The following is a 15,342-nucleotide window of genomic DNA, read 5'->3' on the forward strand; positions in this document are numbered from 1 at the left end:
AAATGGTTAGTATGAGACAGTAAATCAGCTCTTTGTGATATATTCAGAGGTGGATCATGCAACTCCATGGTGGAAACCAGGATGCTTGTTTCTGGTTATGTTTTTCTTGCGTGTGTGTGAATCGGGAGAACTGGATTTGGTTTTGAGTTTAACAGGTCTGGGGAACAGTAAAATGGTCTGATAAAGGTCCAGTTCTCTTACCTGTAGGTGATAATGTGGGAGGAACTGGGCAACCTCTTGCTGTAGGTATGTGGAGTCTCTAATATGTTAACCACTATTTTTGTCATTTTGATGTACGTAACTTCTGCAGTATGTTTCTTCATCTGGAGAGAGGAGAGAGGGGAATCTTTCAAGCCATTAAATAGAGGAAGCTCTAAGCTCTCTTCTATCTAGCCACTTGAAATAATTCTTCCCTTCTGGAGTTCTGCTCCCACAGTTTTCCTCTACGTTGTGTGTTATGGGAGACTGCCCATCTCTGGAAAGCAGCCACCAGCAAGAGGGAGCCTCGGCTCGGGTGGGCAGAAAACAAACATTTCTATAAAAGCAAGTTGTAGAAGCCCCAGGCTGACAGTAAGAGAGACGCAGGTATGTGTTGGTGTGGTGTAGGTGAGCTTTCACCCTCTAATGTATTCAGCCACTTACAACAGCTATCCCAGAACAAATCCCTGTGTCACCTTACACCTCTTGTGCATCTTCTGCTTTTGGAAGATCCATGTAAGGGGTGGGAGGAAGGATGGAGTGGATATGCACATTAGTATGCCCAATGAACTTTTCACTTTCTTATGGTCTTGTAAAATGAGTAATGCATAAATGCATGCTTAATTTGATGCAGGTTTTATAAGAGTCCTGAATAATGGGAATTGGGGATCTTGGGATGTGAGGATAAGGGAGGGAAGCAAGGAGATGTTTGTGCTGGTCAGAGGAGCATGAGCTGGTTAGCTATTTGGTGAGTGCTTTAAGGCACTGACCCTTCTCTGTTCTGATCCTGGCATATGTACTTGAGAAACAAAACCTGGTTAGAGCAGGAGGTGCCTGGTGGGCTGCTGTGGACCTGAACAGAGTTATCAGATGGTTGGATGTGACCTAGCAGCTCGGCTGCTCTTTCTACCAGTGATGTTTGGTGCTCTGAAGAGCACCTCTCAAGAGTTATTCAAATGTCTCAAATAAAAGACACTACGTAAGTACTAAGTATTAATGTTTCTGTATAATGTTGCATATCTGTATTTGTGCATGGATTTATATGCCTGGAGCGTCATGCACATAAATTCAAAAGCATTCAACATGACAGTACTATTAATAATAACCACGTAGGTTTGTGTAAGGTCTCTTGTCTAAGGAGATCAAAACACTTAAAGCTTTTGGCATTTACATGGGAATCTGATGTGGAAGTTAGAGAAGAGTTGAAGGACTTTGAAATAACTGGAAACTCTGGCAAAGTTGCTTTTAAATTAAAGGAATCCCCAATAAAAGTTAGTGTTTCTTGGACCCCAATGTAGTCAGGTATTCTGAAAACAAGAAGATATAAGGAAAGATTTAAGAAAGAATGCTTTTGTGTTTAGACTTTTCAATGTTTTAACTTATTGTTTGACGTAGTAGTGCACCATCAGAAATTGCTGGGCCTATTGAATTAGGTACAAAAATTCTAAAATAGATGCATAAAAGAAAAAGTTAAGGAAAAGACTATTCACAGACATGGCTCAAAAAGTGAGGTGATACAACAGTGCTTATTACAATAGACCATAAATAAACATCTTGTTGCTGCATGTTGGGATTTAGTCCAAACTATAGCAAGCAATAGTTAAAAACGAAGGTGAGAATTATCTTCATGGATAGACTCCTTCTGGAAGAAGAAGTAGAGATGCTGATATCTGCTGGAGGAGGGAAATCATTATTTTCAAGAAACATGCTGGCAGAAATGACTCAGTTCTGCAGATTTTCCTTTATTGCTTGCTTTCGAAAAATCTAGGTTCCTTTGGTAATGGAGACCTTATTTTAAGAATTTTTACAGTTGTGAGAAAAGAAAAATGACAGACCTACAAATCTTTTAGGGCCTTTCAGAGTGTGAAGCGTGATTTTTAGCATATGGCTACAGGAAGAGGGTCTGGGTGTGCTCTGGAAAATAATTTTCCACAGGCAATTGCCAACTCTGCAGAAGGACTTCCTGAATGGAGCCTGCAAAGATGCTTCTGATTCTACTCAGTGTGTTCTCTTTAATGGAAATATCTAACTTGCTGCAGGAAACTTTTACGTCCCCATGAAAAATTCATGGAGAGAGAGCCCATGGGCTCTTGTAGTGAAGCAGGAAGAGACCAGCACTGAGGCTAGGTGACACGTGAAGTCCTGTGGCTTTACCAGGTAGTGCACTGAAAATAGCAAGGACTTCGATTCAGCAGTGCTCAAGAGCATGGTGGGTTGTGAACAAAGGATTTCAGATGAGCCCATCTAGGCCTTGCCATTTAACTGCCTTCCATTTCTTTCAGCCTTGCTTCCTCTTTGAGGTCCAACAATGAGAAGAGCTCCAACAGTAGGTGTGAATACTTTCTTCTCCTTTTGGAAAGAAGGCAAATATAGGGCCTCATTTCTAACTGCAGACAATCCCTTTTCTTGGCAAGATGGTTGTCTTTATTCTGGACAAAATCTGCTGTGGATGGGCATTTGGATGAAAAATTTACTTGTAATGGAGGAAAATAGGCAAAAGACCTTTCCATTGGAGAATTAGGCAGTGGTTGAATTTAGCTGTCCTTTTCCCTCTAGGGACTGACTGTATTTTGCTCTTTCTTAGAGATGGAGTCTTGAAAGCAGAGTAATGATGCTGCAAGGCACAGTGGGTAATGGTATGCAAATGGCAGTAAGGCAATAAAATTGCTGGAGTAGCAATTTGAACAGTATGACCATTACATTAAGGAATTTGCCTTTAAAACTTAACCTAAAGAAAATAAATCTAATTGACGGACAAGGAGTGGAGTGAGATTTGAAAGTAAATTTATAGTAAGTAAAATATTTGCCTTCCATCTCCATTTACGGGCAGCTGTTGGGGGCTGAGCAGGGCTTGCTTAGCAAAACCACAGCTGGGGTGGGCACAAGCCCTGTTCCTCCAGAAGCAGGAGAAGGGTTTTTTTTTTTTGTTGGTCTGGCACATGAGAAGTTAAGAATATCCCTGAGGTCTGGTGATTGACACCATCAAATGCACTTGCTGTTCCTAAGCTCTTGTCTGTCTCCGGCCTGTTTGACAGCAGAGCCAAAGGTCAGAGAGAAATTAATCTGCTGTAAATGAAACTAAATGGATTGCAGGGTGGTGTTTGTGACAAGAGTAAGTGGTGGAAGACTTCAGCATGCAAAGGGCTGCAGTTTAGACCTTGCCAGTGGAATGGGTCATTCATCTTTCCCATGTAAAATGAAATGAACCTAATCCTTCCAACAAAATAAGGATAACATGCAAGAAGGGTGTTTTTAGCAATTTAACCCTAGGGCAGCTACTATCTGAAGAGCCAAGTATCGATGCAACTCTCCTGTCCCCTACCAAAAGGAAGAATAGTGCTCATATGGGGGAAAAAAAAAGTTAATTTTCATTGCTGATGCCTATTTAACTGAGCCCCTGGCAATGTGCTCTTTGTTTTCCAAAGAGATACTTGAATGGCAGTAATGGCTGAGGGGTGCTGTGGATTGGTGCTGGGTGCTGCTCTCCTGTGGGTGACTTTGAGTGAGGCATCTTGTTTGTGGCAGCATAACAGAACCTGGTACAGACACTCCTCAGCTTTTGGCCTTGGTCTGAAATTTTATCCCACTTGACTCAGTCCTGCTGAAGTCCCAAGTGTTTATTATTTGCTGTTTCCATCTTCGGTATTTTATTGAGTTCTTTGAAAAATGACAAAGATAGAGGAAAAAGCCTTGTGTTCAGGCTATCCGAATGTGGCTGGCCCCAGGTACGCATATGCCTCTTAACTTGAAGGAAGTACTGATTCTGTTTGGGGTTTCTAGGTATTAGAAGGTATAAATAAGCTCCTCTGGCAGTGAAGTGAAATAAATGGGTGTGCTTGTAGGGGAGCTAGCTTTCTATTGCGAAAGGTATAATGATCCCAGCTTCTCTGGCAGCTGAGCCAAAATGTGTGCACGTATAAATGAATCTATATCTCGGTGCTTAGATTCTCGAGTGATGGATGCTCCAGGAGAAGGTAAACTAGCCAGAAAGGTATGAATAAATGTCTTGCTGGTGCCTATCAATAGGCAGTGACTGCTGCTGACATGCTGTGTCTCAGTGAGCAAACTGTAAGGGCTTCAAGTAAAAACAATTATTGAATGTATGTTGTCTAAGTCTATTAGTTGTATACTACTATTGACTGACATTAAATTAAAAAGCATGTCCCTATTACTCTCTCCTGTCATTAACTTGCCAGGAAAGGTCAGTCAAGAAGTATATTATTACTAAATTGTAGACTCACATGTTTGTAGCTGCAATAGGAATAAAGCCACAGAGGACCAGAGCCAAACTTCGGGCAGGCCCAGCGCCTAGTTTTGTTCTCACTCCTCACTTTGTAGCAAGGCCAGCTGCTCCCAGTCCAGATTTGCTATTGCTTCTCTGTATTATGTGCTGGAGGCAAGAGGATTTGTCTTGCTGCAGCTTTTCCTCAAATGCCTCAAGGTACCTCTGCACTGTGTAAGAAAGCTGGATGTAAGCCTGAGCTCGAGTCCCAACCTGCTGGCTGTCGATACAAGGCATATGCAAGCCTCTGGTGTGCTTGATCTAAGGGACGGAGGGAAGGGGGAGGGAATAAAGGCTTTGTGCTCAAAGTGCATATTTACCTGTGCTGTTGAGGGACTGGTCTGCTGTTTCTGGCCTGTCTGTTATTTAATGTTTCCTGCAGCCATGCTGATTGCTCAACACCAAACAGTGGAAAAGAAGCTGCCAAGTCCTTCCTGAAAGAGCCTGACATCTGCTGCTGCAAACAGATGGGATCTTAAGCAAATCTGTTTGTGGACACTGGGAGTCAATGCCCTAAGTAACAAAGTGGAAGGATAGAAAGTGGACAGGGAAGGATCTGGTCGTCACCCTTTTTGCTGACAACCCACTTTATGGCATAAAGGCAATGCCATGGCTTCAGTGACAGAGGGATTTGTATTTTCAACAGAAGTTACTCTGAAATACTTAAGTGCAGGATCTCCTTTAACACCAGCAGGATAACAACTCTGATGTGACTTAAGGTTTTTTGGAAGTCTTTACTTGATTCGTGTCATTGGTAATAAAATCTTAAAATTGGGGAAGGAGTAAGTGGAGTCCACCCATCTCTCCAGTGCTTTCTTTGAAAAGAAAAGCAGCTCCTCACCTGCTCCAAATTTAATAGTAAGTTTTGAACACAAATCAAGCTCAGAGTTGAAAATGGAAATTATTTTTTGTCCATGATAGACTCAGATGCAGCAGTAGGTTACTGACATCAACAAAAACACTGATATGGGACTTCAAATTTCTTGATCCACCTGCCTTCTGTGAACAAAGACTCATCCCAGTCTCTTGATAGAGTGTAAGGCTCATTAAAAACTTCATATCTGGGGCTCTGTTTTCAGGAATTTCATTGCTTGGGCCTTGCACCTTCTTCCCCTACTCCAACCTCCCCAAAATCTTGAAATCATCTGGATTAGCAGATATTCTTTGACCTTTGCATATCTAAGAGAATTGAGTCACAAATACCTTGTGCACACAATTGGTGGAAGAAAGGCTGAGGTTTAAAGATGTAGCTTTTAAAAGGGCATAAGTGAAGGAATAGAACATTGGGTCGAGTTTCCAGAGTGATTTGAGAAAGCGATTCCTAAGTGAGTTAGGAAAATTTAAAGATGATTCTGACATTGTGTTCATCTCTTAAAGATATAGAAAAATGAACCATTACACATTTGTGTCTATCCAAGTGTGCTCCAGCATGCATGTTAGTCTCTTACTGGAAGGATGGGGGGAAGCTTCATTCCCCAATAGGCTTATCTTGAAATTAGCCCCAGAGGACTGTTGTGAGGCAGAAGTAAGAGGGAGCTTGGGAAAGACTGCAGTGGGGTAATAAGAAGGAGCAGTTTGCATTGCTTGAAGGGGTTGAAGCATTCAAGAACCATTTAGGTAGTTGGGAATATAACTGCTCAAATGGGAGAGTCAATGTGCTGAGTGAAGGCTGCTCATGCGTTGTGAAGGTGTGGTTTAGGGCAGTTTTTAACAAGGAACCCACTTCTCAATGGGAGAAACCAAAGCAGGGGAGACAAGGTGCGAAAACATTAGTGTCTGCAAGTTGAGCATTCTGGCTAGTTTACATCCTTCCCATTGTCTGCACTTTTCTCAAATATCTGCCTTTCCTTTGGTCTCAATTTTTCTTCCTGACAACTTTGGGAAGTTAAATTTTTGAAGCTACTCTTAAGGATTTTTCTTTTTAAAACATCTGATCTGTAGTCTGCTGTGTTTCAGAAGTGTCACACCAGATCCTGAAGTGAAGAGTAAGAACACCAAGCTCTGCATAATGCAGGTGCCCAGGAGAGCAGTAGGCAGACAGGTTGCTATAACAGCTTGTAGCTGTGGAACATCTATTCCAGAAAAGACCCCAAATCTCTTTATGGACTAAGTTGAGAGAAGGTAAAGTGAACAACAGATAAGTTGTGGAAAGCTGATGGAGGAAAAGTACCAGATTTAGCTTAGAATCTAGGATAAACAACCTTTACTTAAGTACTCTATATGAGTAGATGGAAAGGGTAGTCTGACTGCTTGCTTTTAAGCCTTTTTTCAACATTGGTAAAATAGAGATAGCAATTGCTCCCTTTTCTGTAACACTGCTGTGAAAGAGGAATCAAAATTGCACAGAGCTCTTCAAACATATCCGGAAAAACGTTTGGATGTTAAATGCGCTCTACTCATCATTTATTCTGTTCCTCTTTTATAAGACAGGTATGCTAAGTGATAGCTGAGATGAGATCTGATGCCCTGGACTGTGTACAGCCCTGTTTCCTTCTGGCAGTGATAGAAATGGAAGGTCAGAAGTAGTCCATCAATGGTTTTGGCAGCCATGAATCTATTTTAGGAGATGGTGAAATACTGGAGTGGTCAAGCAGATCCCTTGAGAATTCTTTGGTAAATCTGACACCTTAACATCTCCTAAGAGGAGTCCAGAGGTACTTGCTCTGTATATTAGAAGATACTTTCCCTTGCAGTATGAGACTGCTTCACATATTAAGACTGATCTTTCCTGGGAACTTTATTGGTTATATTAAGAAAAAATAACGGATAATAGCAAGACTGCTGTTGGGGTAATCCTGGGACAGTTTTAACTAGCAGAAGTACAGTATAAGGTTTTTTTATTGAAAATGAGGAATGGCTCTATTCTAAATCTCCTCCACCTGCCAGTCTTAATGCTCAGTAGGATTCAGAATGAGGCAATACATATTGCATTTTGATTCCAAAATATAGATTTTTATTTCTGAGGGCTTCTAGGAATGGATTGGAGGAAAATGTTAAATGGGTTTACATATGCCATGTGTTTTGGTAGCTGGTTGGATGAGTTGATCTCCCAAGCTCCATTTCATTGTAATTGCTCTGAATTGACAGTTCTGTGATTCACCTACTACTGCTATGCAGTCAAGAGTGCTGCACTCAATTTGTAGAGTAGAGCAGAAAATGTTTGGCATAACTAATATGCTTATCCAGAGATACTATCTCTTGCAACAAAAATTACAAATATATGGACTGATCTTATCAAATATCAAAATGGTTTTCAACTTGTATGATTATTTCTCAAAATAATGCAGTACTTTGCCCAAGTTTCCAATAGAAATAATCTTGCACTTCTTCCCCCACCTTAATTTCAGTGATAGATTTCAAATATTTTCATTTTGTACTTTCTATAATGTTTTTTAGGGGCTTTCTCCCTGCCCCTCCTTCCCCAAAAATCTTTATTTTACTTTTCTAGCCTGGTAGGAAATGTTCAGTTTTAATGCAAATTGAAACATTTTGGAAAACAGCAGCTGGTCCTGTTTTAGAAGAGTCTGAGGCTCTTGGTAGGTCACTGCACTGCAGCTGAGAGCTTAGGTGGATGGGATGCAGATTGGAACACAGGGCAGAGTGACACGACTCCTGGATCACTGGGATCTGGTCCCTACTGTTGCAGAAAACTGCCTCATATAATCATAAGTTTATTGAGCCTCATCTTTAAACTAATTAGGTTGTTTGCTCTCACTATCCTTGTAGGAAGGCAGTTCTAGAGCATCACTTCTCTGATGGTTAGAAACCTTTTTCTAATTCCCAAATCAAATTTATTCATAGTAAATTTATACTTATTTGTCCTTGTGCAATATTGTCCTTTAGTTTAAATGCCTCTTTTCTCCCTGATACTTACTGTGATGTACCAAGCAATTGTATCTAAGCAGGCTTTTTTTCTATTTTGCTAAACTGACAGAGCAATGTCTTAGTTCCTGCATAAAATAAAAATGTGGAAATACCTCTCTGGCTCCAGGTTTTGAATTCTACCTTTTGAATCATATGCAGCGAGTGGGTACCCCATTTGGTGCTGAGGCCTCAGCAGCCTTATTCAACAGCCTTATTAATGGCACTGGTACTCTTTTCCCCCATTCCTGAAGAGTCTTTTTGGCTCAGGCTTTGTTTTTTTGACTGTTGAAGGCAGCATGAGATGCTGGAGGTGCTGTCCTTTCCTTTTTTGCATTTGAGAGGAGAGATGTTATGAGATCTTTTAATGACTAGCTTACAATAGCTACACCCTTGGATGTGCACTTCAAAGTGTCGTAATGTGTCCTATCATGTAACGCTCTCTGGGTGACCACTGACTTGCCACCTTGCCAGGCAGTCTCTGACATTGCAAAGACCTGCGTGGGTTGTGGATGCTGACCAAAACCAAAAGAATAAGTAGCTGCAAGTGGCTCTGACTTGCCCTCTTTCCCAAGGTAAGTTAAAGTGAGGTGAAAGCCCTTCCTGGTGTGGGATCTAAGCTGCACGTAAGCCCTTTTCACATGGATTTCCTTTGGGGACACCCAGTTCCATGAGTTCTGCAGGAATTGTAGCCAAAGGACTGGAGATATGGCTGCAGGGCATTCATGCAAGAGATGAGAAATTCTTAGACATGGTAATTCAGGGCAGATGAGCGAGTTTGGATATCTCGCTGTGTTCCATGGAGGGCAAAGACAAGAGACAGAATATCACAGTTGTCTGTAAAGATCAGCCCCCAGTCCGGTGTGTCAATGGGCTGAAGAATGCCCTTCAGTTGGGCAGACCTGAGCATGAGTTGTCAAATGTCATGTTATGACATGACTAAGCTGCATCATAATATACTGGTGTCAAAGCAATGTACTGATATTACATGGGCTGCATACGCTACATTTTGTTCAGTTACCAGTTAAATTAGTTAAGATGCTTAAAGCTGAAGCAAGCATCTGCAGGGCATGTCCTGATCATCTTCATGTATGAGAATCTTACGTAGTTCATCCTTGGCAGTGGGTCTCTGAAATTTCTTTGAAGAAGAGGAAAGGGAGGTGGGGAATACAAGTACTGTGTAAGTGGAGTCTCGTCTGAATAAGGGTGGTATCTATGTTAGGGGATGTGAGGGTGGGAAGAAAGGTCTTTCAGATATGTCTGGTGTTGGGACTGTTTTAATAATAACTAGGGGGAGATTTCTGCTTTTCTCTCTTCTCAAGGTAGGGGAATCTTACCTTCATCTTAGCTATAGCATAACAAGTCTTTTTACCAGCATATGTAGGTTGTTACAATTAAATCATATGGTGATTATATCACATTTTGATTCAGGCAGTGAATTGCTGCTGGAGAAAGTCGCTGCATGCATTTATTCTGAGGATGCTGATCTGCTAGTATCTATACAAGTACAGAACAAAGACAGTCCAGTGGCAGAATCTAGAGTATGGAGAATGAATATACACCATCTTTTTCCATATACTTTATAGGAGTTGTCACTTATATGTACATTAATGTAATTTTGCTATAGGGACAATTTAAATTCTAATCTTTCTTGTCCTCTGATTTGCATTTAAAAAACAAGCTTGTATTTTAAAACAAGCTTGTATTTTCAGCCTTAAATGTGAGGATCATGAAGAGATTGTATATTATTGGTCTGGTGTGTGTGTGGTGGGTGTTGTGTATAATCTTTTTTTCTTGCGGTTGGGGGGATGTTAAAATTCCTGAGGGTATTCATTTATGCATAATGTATGATCAGGAGAAACATCGTTTATCAACAGAGCTAGAACTAGAGGAGAAATCCTGTGATAAAGTAGTTCTGTTTGGAGCAATGTTGATTTGCTGGAACCAAATTAAACAAAACCAAAAACCAATAAGGCAAAAGTGGTTCAACTCAAGCATCCTGTCAGCTCATCTGCTTTGATCTTGAAAGCTTCCCTGTCTGTAAATAGGTAGGTAAGGGGTCGTGCTTTTAAAGCTGGAGTCATTTGGTTCATCTTTTGGACTGATTGGTGCAATTGAATTACAGGTGATCCTGGAAGCAGACTCTTATGGTGCATGTTTAAGATGGCAGCTTGCTAGTAAGGACTCCACTACTCTTTCTGGAAAGCTTATTTAATATATTGTAAACAGACTTTATCCATTTACAGGAAAAGCAACAACTGAAATGTTGAAATGTAATGAATGTGAAAATGAGACTTTCATCAAGTGATTCCTGTATACACAAAGATCAGATTTGGCTCAGAAGTCCTCAAGCCACTAGACTGGAGACTGAGAGAATACCCAAAGCAAGCATTATGCGTATCCTGTCATTCTTTTCAGGGCATTTGCTTCTGGCCACTGTTGGAGACAGGATATTGGGTGAGATGGACTTTGTCTGACCTAGTACCGTCACTCTCGCATAATGTTCTAATCCACTCCTTCACAACACTATCTTTTTTTTTTAAACTATTAAACTCTACTCTCTGCCTTTCTGACATCAGCAGGGATTCTCCAGTGAGTTTCAGCCTCCCAGAGATGCTCAGCAGCTGGCTCGCTATTTTTAGCTTTCCTGATGGAAAAAATAATAAAGTGAAACCACATCATTAATGTGTTTGTTTCCAGGCATCCACTAGCCAGTGATTCATAGATGTGTAATGGAAAAGGTTTGTGAGGCCACTGTATTCAGGAGGTATCTTAGAAAGTTTTGGTCTAGCTTCTCATGCTGTGGGCAACAGGATTTCTGTTTTTGTCTTGATGTGAGTGCTCTGCAATCCTGAATATTTTCCCATTAGGAACTGTATTAGCACTGATACTGTACTGGTATAGACATGCCTTTGTGTCCATACTTGATTTAGATCTCTTCTCATTTCTATTAAATCAGTGGAGAAAAGCATCAAGCGAGATGCCATATTAAACCTTAAAGCAAAAACTACTAGTAGAATTATAATTGCCTTTTTTCTTTTTCCCTGAAATTGATCTGTATAAAATACAACACGCCACCCACAAAAAATTGACGGGTGGCTGGCTGCCCAGCTCTATCCAACCCCTGAAAATTGTAGGCAATTGCCTAGCCTAGCAGTCCATGGATGGATTGCATTTCAATACAACTTTCCATGCCATTCAGTCGACATTCTGATTTGTTTTCACTGAGAAAAGTTATTGAAACTGGTTTCTTAAAAGCATGGTCTTTCTCTTGGGTTAGAGACTGTGTTAAGCTGTTGGACAGAATCACAGAAGTTAAAAACAGGGAGAAGGCAGGACAAAATAGAGGCCCCCTGAATGCATTTGCTCTTTGATCAGGATTAACTTTCAATTTTATAGTTTCAAGTGACTCGAGTAGTAAAAGTTCCCTGAAGGACTGATTTGCTCTAATGACTCAGACTGTTAGTAATGTTTACTTTTACCTTCTGTAGGGTCATAAACTTTCATCTGTTAACTTGCAGTTGTCTCAAATCATGTAAGGATCTGTGGTCATGACTTTGGTATAAGGTTTCAAGCATTTCTCTCCTCTTATGCCTCAGAGTGGGATAGGGAGAGAAAAAGCATTCTGAACTGCCCTGTGGTGGCACAAGAACATGAAAGCCACCTCCTTTGACTTTTTTTGTATGTTTTCTACCTCTCCTTCATTTACACCCTACCTGCAAAACACACCCCAGCAGCGTCTGAGGGATTATTCCACTGTTGTACTGAACCTTTAGGATTGGGAAAACCTCTCATTGTATGGTCATATATTAAACACACATTGTAAACTTAGTCAAGAACATTCTTTCTTTTAATTTTGAGTATTTCTGAGAGATCAGCTGGGGAGGCTGGCTTGGGGAGCAGACACCAGTATTCCTGACAGTTAGGAAGCATTCCTGATGCTCAGCCTAAATGCACTGTTGTTGAATTTCATGTTGTAACTGCTAGTAGTTATTCTTCAATATCACCCTGAACAATTCTTCTCTATACTTTGTTTACACCTTCCAGGCTTGTAGCTGGTTATTGTCTATCCCCCTGAGTCATCATTTAGCCAAGCTATACATATTTAGTTCTCTTAATCTTCCCTCATAAGTCAGTCCTCCCAGCCCATTAAGAATTTTTATTACTCATCTATGATTTCCTTTTCTTTTTTTTCCTTCCATGTCTTTCCAAACACTTCCAGGTGATTGTAGTTGACAGGATTGCTTTAGTTGTGTGAATTTTCTATTGACACCAAAGGAAGGAGTTCACTTTGATCTGGAAGTGACACACACAAGGCAAAGGAGGAAGAGATATTCACAAATTGTTGTCCACTATCATCTGAAAATGTCTTTTGACACTACTGCCTTTCAGATTCATGTCTCCTGTTGAACATTGATGTCTGTGTGGCTGTTCTCTACCTCTGTTTTAGGAGCAGGATCACGCAAGGTATCACGCAAGGTGCTAGGCATAGCTGATCCTCCCTGGCAGACATTCAGGTGACCAGGCATATTACTCAGAGCCTCAACACCCTCTAAGGTCTTTTGTGATTTAGTCTCTATTCTTCTGCATGAAACCTTTATTTCTGTGATGTTTAGATTTCCTAGATAAGTATTGTTAAAAATTGGGTCTGCTTCTGCTAGGCAGCTCTTCTGTCTTGATACAAGTGACATTTATCGTGTGCCATCTTCCTGGTGGTACTTGGTGCTTCTGTGGCTATGCTGCTCGTGCAAAGTGATGCAAATTTATTTTCAAAGTAAAGATTTCTGCTACAAACCATATAAAACATTTGTCTGAAGCAGTTTACTATAAATTCATTGTTCACTATTTTTTGTTCATCAGCAAAAAGTGATCAAAATATCTCTCTAGTAGTGATTGCTGTACACTTTACCTTGCGTTCTCTATTCATCAGGAAATTGTACTTCCTTCACTTCACACTGACAAGAGCCCTTTTAAACCTAGTGCACTGAAGCTTTTTAAATTACACAGATCTTGTAATTAATTTCACCAGCTTTTTTTTCTACTTTGAAGATTACATCCTTATACCTCTTGCAAAAACTTGAAGGTTTAGACTTAAACTCACATGGTAGTTTTCATCTTCCTGCCCAGGAGCTCAGTTCCACAGTGCTAGATAGGAATTTGCACAGATGCACTGGAAAATAGTTTCTAGTTCTTTTTTTTTAAAGAGAATCTGCTAGGATCATTATGTATTTGCAAGTGCAGGTAGGATTTTTTCCATGTTTAGGAAGAGTAGACTGGTAGGTGTTCGCATCTCTGGCCGGAGTCTTGGGAGGTTTTGATTCAAGGTTGACCTTTCCTACAAACTATCTGTGGGACTCTGGATACACAGTTAAATCTTCTAGCTTTTGTGTGCCTTGTCTGGCCCCCTAATTTGTACTTGAGCTGGGCTCTTGAAGCAGGATTGTACAACACAGTGGTGGCTCAGGTTAGAGCTTCTTGCAACAGATGTGAAGGCCCTTGGGACCCGTCTCTTCGTGCTGTAACAGAGACAGGATCTTTGAGAAGCTTTTGCAGGCTTCTTCTTTCTCCTGTTATGCTCCCAGAGCACCTCTTTTTTTGTCTTGTGCTGACACACAGTATGTGTTTTGTGGTTCTTGGCCTTAAGTGGATAGAGGTCTGATCAAGAAGATTACTTTATCTCTGGCTGCCTGCAGAACTTCCTATTTCATGCTCTTTCACTTTCTGTAATTAATGAACAAGTCAAATTGACAAAGAAGGGTAAGGAGAAAGAAGTAGAAGATAAGACACAATACTTGTTTGCTCCTAACATCACTTAGTGGATAGAAGAAACTTCTCAAAGTCAAAACACATGAAAAACAGCATCTTGTTATGGGACTCTGGATGTTAATTGTTCTGACAGCTAAAACTTGTCTCCAGAAATCTTGTGAAGCCAGCTGGTATTGTAGACTTTTCTTTGGCTCATATTTTGACTCTTACAGGTTTCTGAAGACTTCCAGTCTCAGGACGATCCTCTCAAAGGAGCAGCTGCTACATAAAGAAAAGAAAACATTATTTTTGGATCTGGATTTGACTTGTAATATTAGTGTGGCTTCAGGTGTACTTAAGTGAATTTAAACCTGACAAAACCCTGTGGAACTTAGAATGAAAATCCAGTGTTGTCCCATTTATGTTTCTTGTGTGTAGGGTCAGAGAAAAGCTTTCTTATAAGTAGAAGAAAGGTGTTGAGGTTGATTTTGAGAGGTGTTCAGGTTCAGCTCTGGATCTGAGCTTCTGGAGGTGGAAGAGTGTGGTTGGCAAACTTGATGAGAAAAAACTTCAGAGACAACATTTTGCTTCTGAATGGGCTAGAAGTTATCTAGTGGCTGCTCCTTGCAGTTGCTTCAGTGCCTTTCCACCCTGAGCTGGAAATGTCAGAAGTCTATACTGACCTGTGTGCTCTGATTTAAAGACTACGAGGCTGTTTGGTGAGCAGTACCAGTCTGTATTTAGAACAAGTTACTGAGATAGAAGCATAAATAACTGATCATTTGATCATGTCTGCAAGATGTCCACTGTCCCTGGCATTTCTTAAGGGTGAAAATATCAACTCTTTTAACTATGAACACTTACTACACAGCTGATATTTTTCCAAGGAGCATGTGTTCTTCACCTTATCACCTTCCTGCTAGGTTTTTAGAAGTTTAAGAAAGAAAAATCCTAGTCTTAGGTGGATGTAGACAGGCAAGGTATGGAAAAAGTGGAAGAACAATCTTAACTTATTTAGAGATGGTGTTGCTTTGGGTTTCTTTTGCAACCATTTGAGGCATTCAAAGTGTGAATACTATTTAACATAACTTGTGGAGATTAGTTAGGAATTTTGGGAGAACTTTCCCCAAGGGAATTGGATCTACTGAAGAAGGGAAAGTTTCTGAAGCATGTTTCAGAATATCCACAGAGTTATTCATATGCTGCTAACAATAGAACTTAAAAGGCAAGACCCAGAACAGCAGATACAGTACCTA

The 15,342-nt window shown here is 40.6% G+C and overlaps 1 protein-coding gene across 15 annotated transcripts in view; it reads left to right on the plus strand.

Moving 5' to 3' along the window:
- CELF4 (CUGBP Elav-like family member 4) overlaps window positions 1-15,342 on the plus strand; it is a 696,179-nt gene that overhangs the window by 67,512 nt on the left and 613,325 nt on the right. The gene's annotated exons all lie outside the window — the stretch shown is intronic.

Source organism: Cygnus olor, chromosome Z (assembly GCF_009769625.2).
Source record: "Cygnus olor isolate bCygOlo1 chromosome Z, bCygOlo1.pri.v2, whole genome shotgun sequence".
NCBI classification, from domain to species: Eukaryota; Metazoa; Chordata; class Aves; order Anseriformes; family Anatidae; genus Cygnus; species Cygnus olor.